Consider the following 18428-nt stretch of genomic DNA (forward strand, 5'->3'; position numbering starts at 1 on the left):
GCCAGGTGCTTTAAACATGCTCATTCAATCCTCCCATCAATCTGCTTAGGTCCATGATTTCTACCATTTCATAGACACTGAGAGTCGCTCAGCTCCCAAGTTTCAGAGATTTAAACTCAGTCTGTCTGATTCCAACAAGATGGCCTTTCTACTTCTCTCTGGTTGTCAGACTTGCAGGTGGCAGGGAAGAGCTGGGAAGAACTGGGAAGGCATTTAGTGAAAGAAGCCCCTAAGATATCCTGAGGCCCTGGGCAGCACTGTCCGATAGAGCTTTCTGTGATGATGCAAGTGTTCTGTGTCTGGGCTATCCACCTCGGCAGCCACTAGCCACACATGGCTATAGGGAACGTGAAATGTGACTGAAAAATTGCATATTAAAAATATTTATTTATTTATTCTTGGTTGCGCTGGGTCTTTGTTGCTGCCCATGGGCTTTCTCTCGTTGCTGTGAACAGAGGCTACTCTGTGTTGCAGTGCATGGGATTCTCATTGCATTGCCGCTTTTGTTGTGGAGCACAGGCTCTGGGGGCACAGGTTTCAGTAGTTGTGGCTGGCGGGATCTAAGCGTCGGTTCAGTAGTTGCGGCACATTGGCTTAGTTGCTCTGTGGCCTGTGGAATCCTCCCAGACCAGAGACCAAACCTGGGTCCCTTACATTGGCATGTGGATTCTTACCCACTGTACCACCAGGGAAGTCCCCTGAGTTTTTAACTTAAGCTAAACAGCCATATGTGGCTAGTGGCTACTGTGTTGGACTAATACCAAGGGCTGTGGGGAGAAACCAGCAGGATGACGCTAGATCAGGACCTGTGCAACTCTTGGAATTGGGTCATAGGAAGAGGACAGGGAATTGAAAATGGCCGGGGCCCAAGCTGGCCTGCCATGAGCTTGGGCCTCAGTGGGTGAGTCCGGGCCTCAGTGGGTGAGGCCTCTGCAGTCACCTCTAGACGTGGGAGCTGAGACATTAAATCACGGAAAGGAGGGAGGGAGGAGTGGGCAGGGAGAGGCGAGAGGAGGGGCTTGGAGAGTGGAGGCAGGTATCAGATGAGTTCACCCGAGGACCCAGTCCCTTGTTCTCTGAGCTAACGCCCCATGAATGCAAAGGAAAGAAGTCTTCTCAGTGTCAGCTAGTGGTTCTGCCCCGAGGGGAAGCAGAACCTCTGCCAGGTGCCCTAGACTTCCTGTGAGCTGTGTGTGCCTCCGTCCACAACCTTTTCCTTTGTTTGCTTTGGAGCATCCAAGCAGCCTGTGCCTCATCCTGGGAGCTGGAAAATAAACATCACCGTGGAGACATACTTAACTTGGCTCCACTTACAGTGGCTGACGGCCTGTGATTTTCTAATTCAAAGGCCCTTTGCTTCTGTGAACATTGCCCTAGAAGCTTTGCCCAAGCATTGCCCGTGGAAAAAATATTGGAAGCCGAGGGCAATAAACTGCCTGTGATCGGAAAGACTTGGGAAGATCCCTGACAAGGCATCAGAGGCAACACTGAATAGGACAGTCTTACAGGCTGCCTTGGCCACTCCGCTTTTGGTTTTGCAAACTGAATATGCCCCTCCGCCCGCTTCTGCTGCACCCTGCAGATGTGGGGGTAGTAATGCAACGCCAGAAGGGCCTGAGCAACTTGCTCCAGAGGGGCATCCTTCCCATGGGCCTTCAAGGGCTGGGATGGATTTACCCTTTGTCCTCATACTGCCTTGAGCCTGGACGTCTGGACCAAAAGGGCAGGAGGTTGATTGCAGGAGTAGTCATAGGGAGTAAAGGGCCTTCCCAGGGTGTGATGCTGAGACTTGGGACATTCAACTCCTTCCATGTTCTGATCATGGAAGAAGAAGAAGCAGTGTTTGGGAAGTTTATAAGACCTCCCTGAGGTTCCCACACCCGGGAACCTTCCATCTGCGCTTGAGCTTGGACTAGGGGATGGAGAGGGTCAGATGAGGACACAGGTGGCCACGGTGCTATGTACAAATCACCCAGAGCAGGCCGTGATCAGTCAGGCTCTTGATTCTGGGAACTACAGTGAGGTCAGAAATCCCAGTGGACAGTCAGAGCAGGCTAGCCTGTTCCAGCCAGGGGAGCCTCAATGATGTGCCCAAACTTGCTGCCCCATGAGAGGTGATCCCTCTGTGATGGCTGCACAACAGGTGCTGAAGATGAGGCGGACATGGGAGAGGGTCTAGGCTCCTGCAGGGTTATGGATCTGGAGTTGGTCCTGGCCCACCAGGTGCCCGGAGGCTAGGGTATAAGGAAGCTAAGAGCTGTGTCATTGGAAATCTGGGCTCCTGTGTGGCAAAGCCAAGGCGGTCTGCTTTACTGCTGGATGTAGTAGGTTCAGTCCAATCTGCCTGCCAGACCCTGCACTTTTGGGGTGACACTCAGTGTAATAGGGGCTCAGATGGTAAAGACTCTGCCTACAGTGTGAAAGACCCAGGTTCTATCTCTGGGTTGGGAAGATCCTCTGGAGAAGGAAATGGCAACTCACTCCAGTATTCTTACCTCGAGAATCCCATGGACACAGGAGACTGATGGGTTCCTTGGGGTCACAAACAGTTGAACTAACACTTGCACTTGCACTTACAGAGCCAGGTACCAACCAGTCAGAACCACATGCAGGCAGGTTCATGCTCTGTCCTGGAGCATGGTTGTTCTAAAAACTCCACCAGCCTCTGTGTCTGGGGACCAGGGAACTCTGACTGCTCTGGCAACCTTGGTGCCCAGCTGGACTTCCTGGGAAGGCTCTGGGTGGGTTGAGGGATGCTGGGCCTTGGGGCTACAACACTGAGTCCAGGAGAACCGTCATTTCTGCTCTCAGTGGGAGCTTGGTGCTCATGTGATGGCCCCTTCCTTCCTGGCCTGCAGTGAAGCCTGGTCAACTGCAGCCTGGTTGGGGATGAGCAGAGCTGTGTAGCTCAAGGCGGACACAAGCCTATCCTAGTTCTCCTTGTCAACATGAGTCTCTACCAGCCCCTTGGGCTGTGCCCTTCCCAGTTCTTTTACCAAATGAAGAACTTGAGGATCAAGGAAGGAAGCTCTTCCTAGACCAAATAGTGGGGCCCATCTGAAGTTGTTGTTCAGTCTCTAAGCTGTGTCTGACTCTTTTGCGACCCCCATGGATTGTAGCCTGCCAGGCTCCTCTGTCCAGGAAATTCTCCAGGCAAGAATACTGGAGTGGGGAACCATTTCCTTCTCCAGAGGATCTTCCCTAGGGATCAAATCCAGGTCTCCTGCTTGGGAGGCAGATTCTTTACTACAGAGCCCCTCATCTGAAGAGAGTGGAGTAATTTCTGGGTTTGCAGTGAGGAAAGGAATTTAAAGTGGGGCCAGACTGTTTATAATAGCCAGGACATGGAAACAACCTAGATGTCCATCAGCAGATGAATGGATAAGAAAGCTGTGGTACATATACACAATGGAGTATTACTCAGCCGTTAAAAAGAATTCATTTGAATCAGTTCTGATGAGATGGATGAAACTGGAGCCGATTATACAGAGTGAAGTAAGCCAGAAAGAAAAATACCAATACAGTATACTAACACATATATATGGAATTTAGGAAGATGGCAATGACGACCCTGTATGCAAGACAGGGAAAGAGACACAGATGTGTATAACGGACTTTTGGACTCAGAGGGAGAGGGAGAGGGTGGGATGATTTGGGAGAATGACATTCTAACATGTATACTATCATGTGAATTGAATCGCCAGTCTATGTCTGACGCAGGATGCAGCATGCTTGGGGCTGGTGCATGGGGATGACCCAGAAAGATGTTATGGGGAGGGAGGTGGGAGGGGGGTTCATGTTTGGGAATGCATGTAAGAATTAAAGATTTAAAAAAAAAAAAATAAAGTGGGGCCAGGCTTCCAGGGTGATTGTGAGAGGAGGCAATACTTGCTCTCCTGGCCTTCCTGCCAGCTCCTCTACCCACATAATGCTACCTCCCACTTTCCCCTTCCCCTCTCTCCCTTTCTTTTACTTTCTGGGAATGCACAGAAACATTTCCCAGAGAGAACACGTAAACCTCAGCAAAGCCCACTACAGTGTCCCTCTGCAAATATTTGGAGCAGCTGCTTTCTTCTGCCTCCCCAGTCACGCTTTTTATCGACTGCAATGCCAGGGCCACAGGTTGTGATTCTGTGGCGAGAATCAATTTCATAGATGTCAATAAACTAAGAGGAGGATTAATCCGGACTCTGAACATGACAGCTATTTTGGGTCAAGTCTACATTTCACTCCTGAATGGACTCTGGCTTACCCCTCCTTTCCCTGGTTCAGCTCCTTAGCTTTCATTTTGAGTTCACACACTTGAGTTTGGCCATGTGCCTGTGTAGAAGCCCTGGGTTAATTTCCAACCTTGGGGGCCTTTCCCCCTTATCACCCCTACTGTTCAGCATGAAAACCAAACATTACAGAAGAGAATTTGAAAATACGTCATGTGGAATTGTGCCTGTCTCAGAGCAACAAATTCTATTAGGTTTCCCCCTTCGATCTGTACCCATGTGTGTGGTGGCTGGACCTGGGAATTCTCTTTATGGTCTATTTATTCAGTTAATGTTAGATGCAACTCTGTGTGGCTTTTGAGTCTTCAAGAGCATCATTTCCACTGGCTGCAGAATGTCATGTCGAGTGGGTAGACATGCATTATTTAATCACTTGTCTTCTGTGCACATTATTGCTGGAAGCCAGGTCACCTGACCTAATTTTGGCTCATAACACACATTTGCCAGTCCCAGTGCAAGGAGGTGCAAAAGTGGGGCCAGATTTCAGATGCATTTATTCATGAAATATTTATTAATTGTCAGTTAAAAACATGCCACGGGGGAGAGAACAAGGTTTAGGGGAGTAAGAAATGTGGCCCTTGATACCCAGTGGCTTGAGAGTCTGGTTGGGGCAAGGAGACAGAACACCAGGTCTCACATGATGGATGGATGAGGGGGTGGATGTTAGGGCTTCTGATCCCCAGGGAAGTGATATTATAGCTGGTTCTGAGAAACTAGATTCTCAAATAATTGGGACTTATCTTTTAAACATTGATGCATCCTCACTGAGGTTTTTTTTTTTTTTAAGCAACTAGTTTTTTCGTTTTTTTTAAGGTTTGTTTATTTTTGACTGTGCTGGGTCTTCACTGCTGCTCATGGGCTTTCTCTAGTTGGAGTGAGCAGGAGTGACTCTCTAGTGGCAGTGTGTGGGCATCCCTCTGCGGTGGAGCGTGGGCTCTAGGCATGCAGGCTTCAGTAGTTGCAGTGCACAGGCTCAGGAGCTGTGGCTCGTGGGCTCTAGAGCACAGCCTCAGGAGTTGCGGCACATGGTCTTGGTTGTCCTGTGGCATGTGAGGTCTCACTCGATCAAGGATCAAACCCATGCCTCCTGCACTGGCAGGCAGATTCTTCACCACTGAGCCACCAGGGAAGCACTACCAATTTGTTACTGATGATAAAAGCAATAAAGTTCGAAACTATCTTATTGGGTTGGCCAAAAAGTTCGTTTGGGTTTTCATACCATCTTCTGAAAAAACCTGAGCAAACTTTTTGGCCAACCCAATACCTAAAAAACAAACAGGTAGACATTCTAGGAGCTTTTCCTATCTTCACTTCCATTTCAATCATGTGCCTACTGATGGTTCTAGAGTAGGAAGGGAAAAGATGTGGAGGTCGAGCTGTACGTGGGGAAACTGGGGTAACTGGGACTCCCCTCCATCGTGTGCATGGGCTAGGGCAGGGAGGCTGCAAGCCACTAATATGAGAATAGTAACTGCTTTTCGCAGAGCTCCTGCTTCATGACAGACACTGTATAAGGCACTTTATATGAGCAAATATGACTCTATAACAGTATTTTATGGTAGAGATAATTCTTTTCATGATTAAGAAGAGTTTGAGAATTAGAAAGGGCTTCTCAAGTGGCGCTAGTGGTAAAGAATCCACCTGCCAATGCAGGAGACAAGGGTTGACCTCTGGATCGGGAAGATCCCCTGGAGAAGGAAACGGCAACCCCCTCCAGGATTCTTGCCTGGGAAATCCCATGGACAGAGGAGCCTGGCAGGCTACAGTCCATGGGGGCCCAAAGAGTCAGACATGAAATGATTCCCTAGAAATGACTTCTCTCCTCCAAACCAGGTAGCTGCATAGTATTTCATGTAACCTCCTTTCGAAAGAGGGATCCCATGCATCTTTGCCTTTCAGAATAAAACAGTAACTGGATAGCAATCTAGACCTAGGAATGCAAGAGAAATTATATGGAACAATTTTAGAAAGCTCTCTTAAAGTCATTTACTTTTCAATGAGAGTATGTACTTAGAGCTGAAATTGATAAGCATGTATGGTTAGAATTAGTACTTAAGTTTATTTTGGTCATTTTCAAAAGACAGTGTACCTTTAAATTACCATACCACATCAGTGGGCACACAACCTGATCTCATCTCACTCCCTTTGCCAGTAGATTAAAGACTAGGCTATTTACAGACTTTCTACTCTGTCTTTTGAAAAGTCAGGAGGCCCGACCAGAAACCACTGCCCAGCAAATCTTGGTGCTAGATCAAGGTCTATGCACTGAACTGGCGGCTAGATGTGTGTGGTGAGCAGAAGGGGATTTGAGGGACCCTGGGTGAGCATTCCAAGGGGCAGGGGAGCCTGGACCTAGTTTTTACAATTTGACTGTTGTTTTTCTTGATTACTGCAACAACATATTCATAGACCTATAAATCAGAACCATAGGTTTTGTTTTCAAATGGGCCTTGCTCATGATGATGATTTATTCTGAGTCTGTCATGAAACCTACATCTGATTGGATGATGAAATGCTGTCATGACCACCCCTTGGAATATCCCTGCTTCACACTCAATCAGTCCTGCCCCACTTTGTTATATGTTCAGAGGGGCTTCAGTGGTAGTTTCCTCTGAAGTCATGTCCACCACACCTGACCCCCACATATAGTGTGACATCCAGTCTGTAGGTTGATGTACTTGGAACTTTGATGAACTTGGAGCTAGAGATGAATTTAGGAGTCCTTGGTATATGGAGGGGAGCTAGACATCTCTATAAGAATAGGTGAGGGGACTTCCCTAGCTGTCCCGTGGCTAAGGCCCTGAGCCTGCAAGGCAGGGGGCCCGGGTTCAATCCCTGGTCAGGGAACTAGATCTCACATGCCACAACAGAAGGTCAAAGACCTGGCACTGCCAAATAAATAATTTTAAAATAAAAAGAGTAGGTGAGGTCACCAGGGGTGTGGGCAGAGGGGGAAAGACTGAGATCTGTCTTGGGGCAGCCATGCTTGAGCTGTCAGTAGAGGGCGGAAGGGTTGAAAGGCACAGTAGAAGAGATGGGCTGGGGAAACACAGTGCCTCAGGGCAAAGAAGCAGAGGGTTTCAAGGAGGGAGTGAACAGGAGGGCCGCGGGCAAGAGGCCCAGGCTGTGTGGAGCCTGCTGGGACTCCCTTTGCTGCTTGTGTTTTTAAAATTTTACCCAAATCTTGGAAATTATCAATCCTATGTTGTGGGGACAGTCTTACAGTTTGTTTTTTTTTTTCCAATTGTTTTTACATAGTCATTAGAATATGATATGATCACTAAAGAACATTTGGAAGAGAAAGTAGAAAGTAAAATTTTAAATACTTAATTTCCACCCTTTCTGAACACACTACATGTTAACATTTTGGTACATTTTCTTTCAGCAGCTTTTGTAGGTTGTCAGTGGTTTAGAGTTTTTTTAATTGCAATTATAATTCAACCATATATATATATTTATACACAATTTAACATTTATACCACAAGCATCAATCTAGGGTTGGTCTTTTAAAACATGGCCAACATCATTCATACTGCTACAAAGGTCGGCACCCACCTTTCAATTCTATCATCTTCATTAAATTCCTCCTTTCTGTTATATATATTTTGGTTACTTGATGTCAGGTACTGAGAGTAGTATGTAAATTTATGCCCACAACTGTCTTCATCTTGTATTTCTAATGGTAACAGGTTTTTGCCTCAAGTATTTTGATGCTAAAATACCAAGTGTACAAATGTTCAGAACATTTATGCTTTCACAATTGCTCCTATGAATATAAAATTACCCTTTTTATCCTGCTTGACGCTGCTTTTTGCTTCAAATTGTTCTTTGTCTGACAGAGCCTCTCACGCTTTTTCTTTTGTTTGCATTTACCTGGTATAGCTTTGCCTACTCTGGAATCGTTTTATTTTAGGTGAGTCTCTTGTATTTATTTAATCCAAGAGCCTTTGTCTTCTAACAAGGGAATGGGAAAGACTTTTCATTTATTGTCCAATCATTTCGGGTGGCCTTCTGTCATCTTGTCTTGTGTTTTCTGCATTTCATTTCTTTTCTGACTTTCGTGAGCCATAGCTGATGCTTTCTTTTACCTTCCACAGTGATTTGGAAGGGAGACATCTTGTTTCTCACTCCACTGGTCTGCATCCTATGGCCTCCAACAAAGTCTTAATTTGTCTCTGTGTTTGGTTTGTAAGCAGCTCTGCTTATCTCAGCCTGGCCCTTAGCACCTCTGGGAGGTGACACCCTCTGCAGAATAGCTGAAAGGCCCTCTGTTGATTTCTTTGTTTGCTCACTCTGGGAAGGGAGTTCCCGCATAGCTGGGCAGGAGCTTCTCTCCAGAGAAGGTGCCCCATGCTTCCAGCAAGATGGAGGGACCATCCAGGCTCTAGCCAGCAGGGGTCGGGGGGTTGGGGCGATGATGGTGATGAGAGAGGGCAGGAAGTATCATTATTGCTGCCTGTGAGAAAAGTGGCCTGAGCAGACCCGGCCCAGCTGGCAGGGGTGAGCTCTCTGCAGAGAGTGTCCCAGGGCTGAGGGACCAGAGTGAGGGTGGGTGGGGAATGGCAGACCGGAGCTGGCGGGGTCCAGCCTAGACAGGTGGTTCAGGGCCTGTCAGTCTCCAGCGTGAAAATTCTCAGGCACATAATTTTTTTTTATATTCTTTTCCTAAAATTGAAGTATAGTTGATTTACAGTGTTGTGGGCACATAAATTATTATGTTTGTTTTGGGAATTCCCTGGCAGTTCAGTGGTTAAGACTCATGCTTCCACTGCAGGGGACACAGGTTCAGTCTCTGACTGGGGAACTAAGATTCCAGATGCCAAAAAATATTGTGTGTGTGTGTGTGTGTGTGTGTATGTAGGGCGGGGGTGGGTGTGCTTTTTAAGACTTGTAAATGGAATTTCAGTGAGGGCTTTCTCAGGGCCTCAATTTGTCTTCTCTCTTAACCAGGTATTGCTCCCAGGTATTCTCTCTATGGGGTAATTAACAGCTTTAAATGACTTATTTGAATTTAAACACTCTGGTATTTTTTAAATTTATGCAAGAAAGTTGCTCCTCTGTATCCTGTACCACAGAGATGCCAGTTCCAGAGATGACAGTACCACAGCCACAGATGGGGGAGGGCTGGGGTCTGGGAAAGGCAGATGGGGCTGCTTGGGGGAGGATAGTCTGCTAAGGCCAAGAAGGTCTCCAGAGAGAGACAAGACAGGCTGGACTTCATCGTTGTCTGTTTTTTGCTTTTCCCAGCTTTGTAGAGAAGTAATCACACGTGATGTGTAGGTTTTAACGTGTGTGTATGAACAGTGTGATGATTTGATACATGTATATGTTGTTAAATGATTATCACAAGGCTTCATCTTCTGTAGGACCTGAGAGGCGAGGGTGGGGCTATCCTACCACCAGGGATCCTCTGCCTGACAGGACCCAGGCTTTCCTCAGAGTGGCGAGAAGTCAGAAGACCAGCTGGTGCAAAGGGGGGTGCCTGCACTGGTCAGAGCTTTGACAGGGCCAGCCTGGCTCCTGGGGAGGGTGGTGAGCCAATAACTACTCAGGAGAGCTAGACCATTTCCATCAGACACGAGAGGCTGACACATCACAAACACCATGTTTCTTTGGGACCAGTACCTCAGCTAATCCTCTGGGAAGCCTTGGAACATTAAGCCAGAATCAAGAGGTAGCATCATCAGGGTCTAGACAAGCAGGTGCCAAGGAGGGACAAAGCCACGCCTGGCCACTGGAGTCAAGGTCATCACTCTAATCTCCCTGCTGCTCAAGACCCACATGGTCACAATGGCTACTGTCCAGCTCTTGGAGCACTAGATGAAGAAACTGAGGTCCAGAGATGTAGACGACATATCCAAGGTCACTCAACAGGCTGATTCCAATTCTTCACAGTATTTCAAAATATTTTGACGTGTTTGCTTTTTTCCTTCATATGAATTGGTGTAAACCCTCTGACTCAGGTGTTGATGTCCAGACCCAACAAGTGTGTGTGTGTGTGTGTGTGTGTGTGTGTATGATTCCCGCTGTCAGTGATAGTCGTTCCAGTGCTCTCTGCTCGTCCCTCCATCATACCATTTATCTAGCTGCACGGGAATTATCTGTGTGTTTGTCCTCCTGACAGGAGTGAGTGTACTTTTCGCTGTTTTTTATATACAGTAGGCACACATGAATTTTGTTAAATGAATGTTGATGAATTCACTGTCTACTCACTACAAACAGGTAATCACTTCTTGGCTCTATTAAGTATGCAATCTTTCTATGATCAATTAACTTAAAATTATGTTCTTCTGAAGGTGAATAACTGAAAAACTCTGCTAAGCTGACTGTGCCTGTGAGGGGCATAGCTGCTTGGGCCACACTGCTTCATGGTGCCCCTTGTGGCAGCATGCTCTAATTGCAGGCAAAGGGTCTCAAGAATGGGTCTTTCAAAGGAGACGTGTAAAGAAAAAACATTTTTGCTGAATGTATGCAACAGGTTTCTGAAATACACCAGCCTATGCCTCCTTTGCCCTCACTCTGCTACCCTAGAGTCCATAGTTGGAATCCCAGCTGCTTCGATTTGGTTAGCAATATTTCTAAGATACCAGTTTGGCTCGGCGGCTGGGCTACAGGTGAGGCAGCACTCATAAGTAAACAACACAGAGTAGCCATGTTCATTTTCACATCTCCTACTCTGTACTCCATGTTCTACTTTAGATTCAGTTAACCCCCTAAGGACAGGGACTGTGTCTCATTCACTTCCATCTCTCCAATGCTTAGTTCAGGGCTTAACACAGAGTGGGTGCAGGTGCTGTGCTGGGAATGTCTAAGAATTGGCATGTCAGAGCCTGGGGCTCAGAATGATCAGGTAAAAGAGACCTGGCTGGAAAGCTGCTCTGAAGAAACTACAGCTCTGCTTTCTGATACCCAGCCATTCCAAACATCCATGGCTTTATTATTATTCTGACTTCTCATTTTGATGTTATTCTTCAGAAGTCACCATTCCACTCTGTCACGCTCAGTGTGTGTGGACACACATTAATCACTACTGGGGTCAATGACCAGCTGAGCCCTTAACATTCCGTTACCACGTGTTTGTCATTTCTTATTAGCGTTATGTTTGTAATCGCTAGGGACTGCTCCCTGGACAACCTGTCAAAATCTGCATGGCCTTGCCAAACTGTGGATTTATCCTTCCAGAAATGTAGAGGGCATCTGGAACTCGCATGACTTTCCAGAGGAAACGCAGTGCAGCACCATGATCTCTTTCATCTTCTATCATCTTGCACATCAAAACTCCCCCTCCACTCATCAAGGGACTCTTGTATAGCTGTGAGTATTACCTCCCCACTGCCTCTCACCCTTCACAGAACCGCAGGTGCCTCTTGCAAGAAGTGCCGCATCCATGTCCCTCTCCCTTCCTGCCTTTGTTTTCCATTGTTATTAGAAGCATAGCCATGGAGAGAAATCTGGTGGTCAGAAGCGACTGCAGCCATTAGAAAAGATAGATTTTCCTTCTCATCTGACTAAGGAGAATGGGTCTGGTGTCTAGTCCCCGCAGTTTGCAGAGAATAAGCTGAACAATTTCAAGATGGCAAGTCTCCCCCAAAAATCCCTTTTTGTGAAACAAACTCTTTGCATGGGAGGGGTTACTGATTGACAGGTGCTGCATCCAGAATGGGCTGTGGGGTTTACAGTGACCCCAACGCAGGCTGGCACAGCAGCCACTCTGGGAGACAGCCCTTCAGGGCTGTCACTGGAGAATCATGAACCAAAGGATAATAACGCCTGCCTCCTGGAGCACACAGAAAAGGTCTCAGCCCAGGGGGCGAACCTTCTGCCTCCTCCTTCACAGAAAAAGCCCTCCTTAGCTTTATGCCTGGACTTGGGCACTCTGCTTGGAATATATGCTTCCTGGCAGCTCATGCTGCCTGTCACTTGACATAGGCAGTGACCCTTGTAGCAGACCTCCCACCCTTCTCCTACCTAGAGCTTTTGTGAAGACTGAATGAAAGACAAGTCCATGCACGTTTTCTAAAAAGCAAAGAGCACTGGTAGGAATGCTGGATGAAGTGTTATCTGGCCACACCCTCCACAAGCTCTGGCTTTGGGCATGCTTGATGAGCGCATTCCATACTGCAACAAAATGCCCCATTTCAGTGAGATGCCCCAAATTGGTAGTTTCAGATTTTACAACCCTTTCTTTGTCTATGAACTTCTTTTTGGCCAAGACTTGTTACCCATAGATCTTCTAAACCCTTATTTCCAAACATCCATTTCCTACTGAAACTCTCTTCTCCATTTCAGGGCCTCCAGAATACACCACCAGCATCCCCAGCCCTGTTTCTTTGGTCACAGCTCTTCCCTGCCTGCCCTCCCCACCCTACTTACCCTTCAGAGCTTCTCCATGTTGTCCCCACCCTTGAAGACCAAGCAGAAGACCTCGCCTCAAGCTGACCCACAAAACACCCTGCCCTCCTTCAAAAGAACTTCTTGTGTTTCTGCTGACCTTGAGCCAGGGAGGCAGTAATCACACTGGTTAAGAGGAGGCGCCGCAGTCAGGTTGCCCACTTCTTACTGCTTGTGTGACCTTGGGCAAGTTACTGGAAGTTCCTGGGCATTGCTTTCCTCAGCTATAAAATAAGGATAATAACAGGAGCTCTTTTCTATATCTAAAGGGCTGAGCACAATGCCTGATGCACTGTAGCCACTCAGTAAAGGAGAGTTAGCATTATCCTAAGAATTTTCTTTATATGTTGCCATGTAAGGTTGTAACAGCCCAGGAAAAGTAGGTTTCTTTGCCCCAGATGATGAAAATGAAGCTCAGAAAGGTTAAAGCACTTGCCCAAGATCACATATTTGGTCATGGAGCTGAGATGCAGAGTCAGGCCTGTCTGGTTGAGATCCACAGCTTTGGCACTGCCATAGCCAACCCACCTCAATAGGCCTCCTATGGCTAGGTCAGCCCTTATTCCTCAGTTTACCTTTCATGTGGGCCTTCCTTCTACCCCAAGCCAGACCTGGATTCCTCCAAAGCAAGGTTTCTCAAATCTCCTCACCCCAGCTATGTATCATTCAGTATCTGTTGAGTGGACAAAAAAGTGAATGGATGGGGAAAATACATTTCAAGACCAGACTCTATCCCCGAAGAACCTAGCCCTGGTACTTAAAGTCCATGGAAGTCAGGGGCCTCTCAACAGAACCAGGGTGAGCCCACCTCCAGGCTCTTCTCCACATCAGCCTACCCACCACACTGATCCAGGATTTCTGACTGTGTCTCTCTCCTTCTAAAACACCTCCAGGAATTCCTGCACTTCCCGTGGGACTAGTCTATAGGAAGGAGTTTGGTTCCAACACGGTCTGTTAACATAAGTCTTCACTGAGCTTAACATGTATTTCTTTGATCTGGAAAGCAAACGTTTGGAAAAGAGATGGTAAAGGATAGCAATGATGTACTCGCTCAGAGCTGTGCAGTAAAGGGACCACGGCCACATTCTCCTGGGGCTATGGTTTCTGGATTTACATCCCTTTATTTTTAAAGTAAAACTGCATGTAAAGTGCTCTAAATACCAATATCAGAATGTTAGAACTTCAAGTATCACAGAATGATGCCCATTTTGCTGCTTGCCTCACCATCCCAGAGAAAGAACCTCACGTGAGTTAATTGGACAGATGAGAACATGAAAGATGGGGAGGTGTGCCCCACATTATTGAGACCCAATGTTTTGGTGTAGACACAATCAAATGAAACTGTCCTTTTAGCTTCCATAGGGACCAGGCAAAGATGAGGAATGAAGCAGTAGCATTATCGAGAAAACCGTGCAGGTTCTGAATAGAAACTTTTCTGTTATAGAACACCTGAAATCCCAGTTAGTCATAGCTGTCATTTTTTGAGTGCTTAAAACTCTGTGTCTTGATCAAGGCCAGTGGGTGGCAGAGCAGCTTTGACCTCACATATGTCTGACTCCTGTCCAGCATATTTCTCCTAAAGCACAAGGCTCTCATTTCCCCTGAGGAATCTTGGAGTCCAAGAGACTTAGAGCTCTTTGGTCATCTGTTATACGTACCCTCTAATCATCCTCTTCCTCAACTCATTAGCCGAAGTCAAGCCCTGTGCATAATTCAGTTAGCTGATTTGTCTATTCATCATATGCTTATGTAAATGGCTTGAAATATTTCCCCAGTATTCTTTTTAAAATATTTATTTGAATGGAGGATAATTACTTTACAATATTGTGATGGTTTTTGCCGTACATCAACATGAATTGGCCATAGGCATACATGTGTCCCCTCTCTCCTTAACCTCCCTCCCGCCTTGCTTGTCACCCCATCCCTTCAGGTTGTCACAGAGCACTGACCTTGGGTACCTTGTGTCAGCATCAAACTCCCACTGGCTATCTGTTTTATGTATGGTAATGTGTATATTTCAATGCTATTTTCTCAAATCATCCCACCCTCTCCTCCCAATGAGTTCAAAGGTCTGTTCTTTATGTCTGAGTCTCCTTTGCTGCCCCTTCGTAGGAACACTGGTACCATCTTTCTAGATTCCATATATATGCATTAAAAATATACAGTATTTGTCTTTCTCTTTCTCCCCTAGTATTCTTATTGGCAAGAAAATGGGGCCAACATCAAGGTAATTCATGAGCTTATACTTGCAAATGTTTTCAATCATGTTTTAACTAGTAGTAACTCTTTCGCTTGATTTATCTGAAAATTGTTTCTCTTTCTCCTGCTTCTGTCTTGTAAGATTCTATGAATCCCTTCTGTTGATAACAGCAGCTAAGTAAAAAGAAACAAATGAAATTAATTTTAATATCATTATTTAACTGAATATATCCAAAATGTTACTATATTTTATCCAAAACATTATTGAGCTATTTTATGTTTTCATACTAGCTTTTTAAAATCTGGTGTATATTTTATACTTAAAGCACTAGTCTCAATTCAGACCAGTCTCAATTCAGACTGGCCATAGCGCAAGTGCTCAGTCCACATATGGCTATTATACTGGACAACACAGATATAAATAGGCATTCTCCTTTTCCTATTTCACCTATTTGTTTCTATTTCAACTTTAAATTTAGGTTTTGCATTACGATTGGACCATAAAAGGCTACCTTAATGGAAATGTGCCCCTTGGATAATGTAATAAAACATAGCAGCTGTTTAGGACAGCAGAAAGACCATACCTTGAAAGAAAGTGAAAGTTGCTCAGTCGTGTCCAACTCTGGGACCCCATGGACTATACAGCCCATGGAATTCTCCAGGCCAGAATACTGGAGTGGGTAGCCTTTCCCTTCCCCAGGGGATCTTCCCAACCCAGGGAACATACCTCAGGAGTTCTAAAATCTAGGTTTCAGTTCTCACAACTAATTGGGGCTGTGGCCAGTGGCAACCCTCAACTTCCCTCAGCCTCTTTCCTCATGTTAAAAGAGAGGGGATGGGGATTTCCCTGGCAGTCCAGTGGTTAAGACTTCATGCTCCCAATGCAGGGCATGCAGGTTCAGTCCTTGGTCGGAGAACTAAGATTCCACATGCCATGTGTGCGTGGGCAAGAAAAAAAAAGATGATGGTTTGTGATTACTGTTTCTTTCCATTTCTAAAAATCTCTTTCTGCTTACTGCACACACCCTTTCCAGGGTTTCTGCAGCCGTTTCCTCTTTCCAGGCACAATTTTTGTGTGACAGGGCTTATCCCAAGCTGGAGAAATGTGATCCCTGTGCCCAGCTCTGTGCCTGGCATGCTGTAGGCACAAGAAATGCTTGTTGAATGAAGGAAAATCCAGTTCTCTGAGGGACCCCTGGGCCTCTCAGTTTTTGCTGGAGTGACTATAGCAGCCTTAGCAATTAATTATACTCTTATTTCCTTTCTCATATTAGCCTAAAACCCTGACAGTCTAAGTTTTCTGAAGGGTAATAGCCAGGATTAGAAACCATTTCCTGATCCTGTTAGCCAAGGAGATGGTGCTCAGCTATAGGCGTGGCTGCCTAGAGACCCCCGCAAATGGTCTCCCTCTTATTACATGCTGTTCTGATGCTGAGGAGAGTTAATTAATGACTCTAAATAAGAAAACAATCAAATCTGTCTGCAGTCATATGAGTCAGAGCAGACCCAGATGGGGAGCCAGTCCTTGGCCTCCAAATGCCCTGGGGGGAAGCAATAGCAGCTTTTGCTCCAGACGTCAGAGCCTTGCAAAACCCCAACCTAGAAGGGGAAGGAGTTGCTCAAAATGGCTTGGAGACCCAGCATAACGTGAAACAGTTTCTTAAAAGGCCAGGCCCCCTGCCTGGGTGTTGTGCACACTGAGCTCTAAGGAGAGGAGAAAAAGCACAAGCCTGTTTCTCTCTCTCTCTTTAGACACCCAAACCTGCAGCAACTGCACGGGCAGTCCTCAGGCACAGGCCTCCTGTGTGTGTGTGTTGGAAGACCAGGGCAATTGGCATTGCCACCTGGAGGATATGTGGCTTGAAGCCTGTCAAGCCCCAAACCTGCCCACCTTCAGGACTCCTGTAGCCACATATGGAAGTGGAACATTGGTTGTGATGACATGAAGGCAGAAATGTGATGTTTCCCTGAGATTAGGTGAGGCTTAAAACAGTGAAAAATTTATTTTTGTGTTAGAAAGTTTGCTGCGAAAAATCTGAGAGTGGGAATGGGTGGAAGAAGCCTCTTAACAATATCCAAGTGTTCTTAGCACTGGAACAGGATGCTAGCAAATAAAGATAAGCCCTACTTTTTTAGCTCTCTATGAACTCTGTTGAATAATAACAGCATCCTCATGGTTCTCTCTCTCTTCTTGCATGCTTGGCTTCCTGTGAAACAGTTCCATGCTGGAAAGAAAACCCAGCACCACTGGCCATGAGGGTCATATACCTTTCTCCTTCTTTGGTAATCAAGTTCAGGTTAGGAGCCCTTTGTCAGGATAAAATGTCATACATATGTGACAATAGGCTTGCTCAGTTTGAAAGGACTCTTTGTGATTTATGTCTGAATCTTAGTTGGGCCCCAATTTAATTCCTGTAAAATTTGGTTAGAATATCTGAGAGGACATGACAATACTTCAATATTTCTTCTACAATAGCAGTAGGGAAAAAACCAGTGGTAAAGAGGAGTCTCTGGAGTTTTAAGATATCCAGATTGGAACATAAATGTTGCTCCTTCTGATCTATATAACCATGGGCAAACCCCTTTCTTCTCGAAGCTTCATTTGCTCATCTTGAAAGTGGGAATAACAACACCACCCACCTCATAGGACTCTGAGAATTAAATACATTCTTACATGTGAAGAGCCCGACTCAGAAATGTTTCCTCTTATTATTAGCTTGCAATTCTTTAAATAGGGACTGCTGCTGGGTCCATTCAAAGTGATGCAGTAGGTCATCTACAGCTGTTTCTCTTGTTCCATTCTGTGACCAGCTGTGGGGAAATCCTCACAGAGGCCTTGGTCCTCAGAGTTTGCTCCTACTCCATGCCCTAAAACTGCTTTTTCTCTAGGCGGGCTGAGGCCAGCGCTCCAGAACCTTGGACAGCTCCACTCCTTGGGGACTGCTGAGCGCCCTGAAGAAACACGAAGGACTTGGGGGATTTTCCCAGAAGGGCTGCATTAGTGTGGGGATTTAGGGATCCCAAGGGCCTCAGTCTCACTCCAAGGAAGTGTACCAGTGACTGCATGTTCAGATTCTTCAACACAACCAGCCCTCCTGGAAAATTCTGAGGAGCCTCTCCTCCTCAGAAACCCTATCCATAAGAGTTACCAAATCATCAGGGCCTTTCCTTCTCTCCTAAGAACTCCAAGGATTTTTTTTTTCTTTTTTGAGCCCAAGAAGAACAGAAATACCACCCACATCTTCCTGTATCCGCTGATATTTACTTTGTTTGGCTTCAGTACAAGGATTAAACCTTCTTGATTAACCTTGAGTGAAAGTAATAATGTATGAGCATAAAGAAAGGCTTTATAAGACAGAGACTCATGTATGAATAAAAAAAAATTAATGTCATTGCCTGTATGTGATGTTAAGTGACAATCTCTAATCAGGATATGCAGGTAGTTCAATTTATGCGATAATTAATCTTTTTACTCTCCAGTGCAGAACACAACACACATATGCAGTCACCTTCTGAACAGGCAAGGAAGAGATTAAGTCCTATTTTTACTTTATGATACTG

The 18428-nt window shown here is 45.9% G+C and overlaps 1 protein-coding gene and 1 long non-coding RNA gene across 10 annotated transcripts in view; one reads left to right on the top strand and one right to left on the bottom strand.

Moving 5' to 3' along the window:
- Nucleotides 1-18259, top strand: part of LOC106991596 (uncharacterized) — a 65863-nt gene extending 47604 nt beyond the window's left edge. For 3 of the 5 annotated variants that reach the window (XR_009596307.1, XR_009596305.1, XR_009596304.1), the window contains 2 exons: nucleotides 11393-11591; nucleotides 12567-18259. This is a non-coding gene — a long non-coding RNA (uncharacterized LOC106991596). The remainder of the gene's footprint in view (nucleotides 1-11392; nucleotides 11592-12566) is intronic. The other 2 variants (XR_009596308.1, XR_009596306.1) reach the window with 2 other exon arrangements.
- The window catches only part of SMPD3 (sphingomyelin phosphodiesterase 3), a 99133-nt gene that overhangs the window by 62116 nt on the left and 18589 nt on the right, over nucleotides 1-18428 (bottom strand). The gene's annotated exons all lie outside the window — the stretch shown is intronic.

This window comes from Ovis aries, chromosome 14 (assembly GCF_016772045.2).
Source record: "Ovis aries strain OAR_USU_Benz2616 breed Rambouillet chromosome 14, ARS-UI_Ramb_v3.0, whole genome shotgun sequence".
In the NCBI taxonomy this organism is placed as follows: Eukaryota; Metazoa; Chordata; class Mammalia; order Artiodactyla; family Bovidae; genus Ovis; species Ovis aries.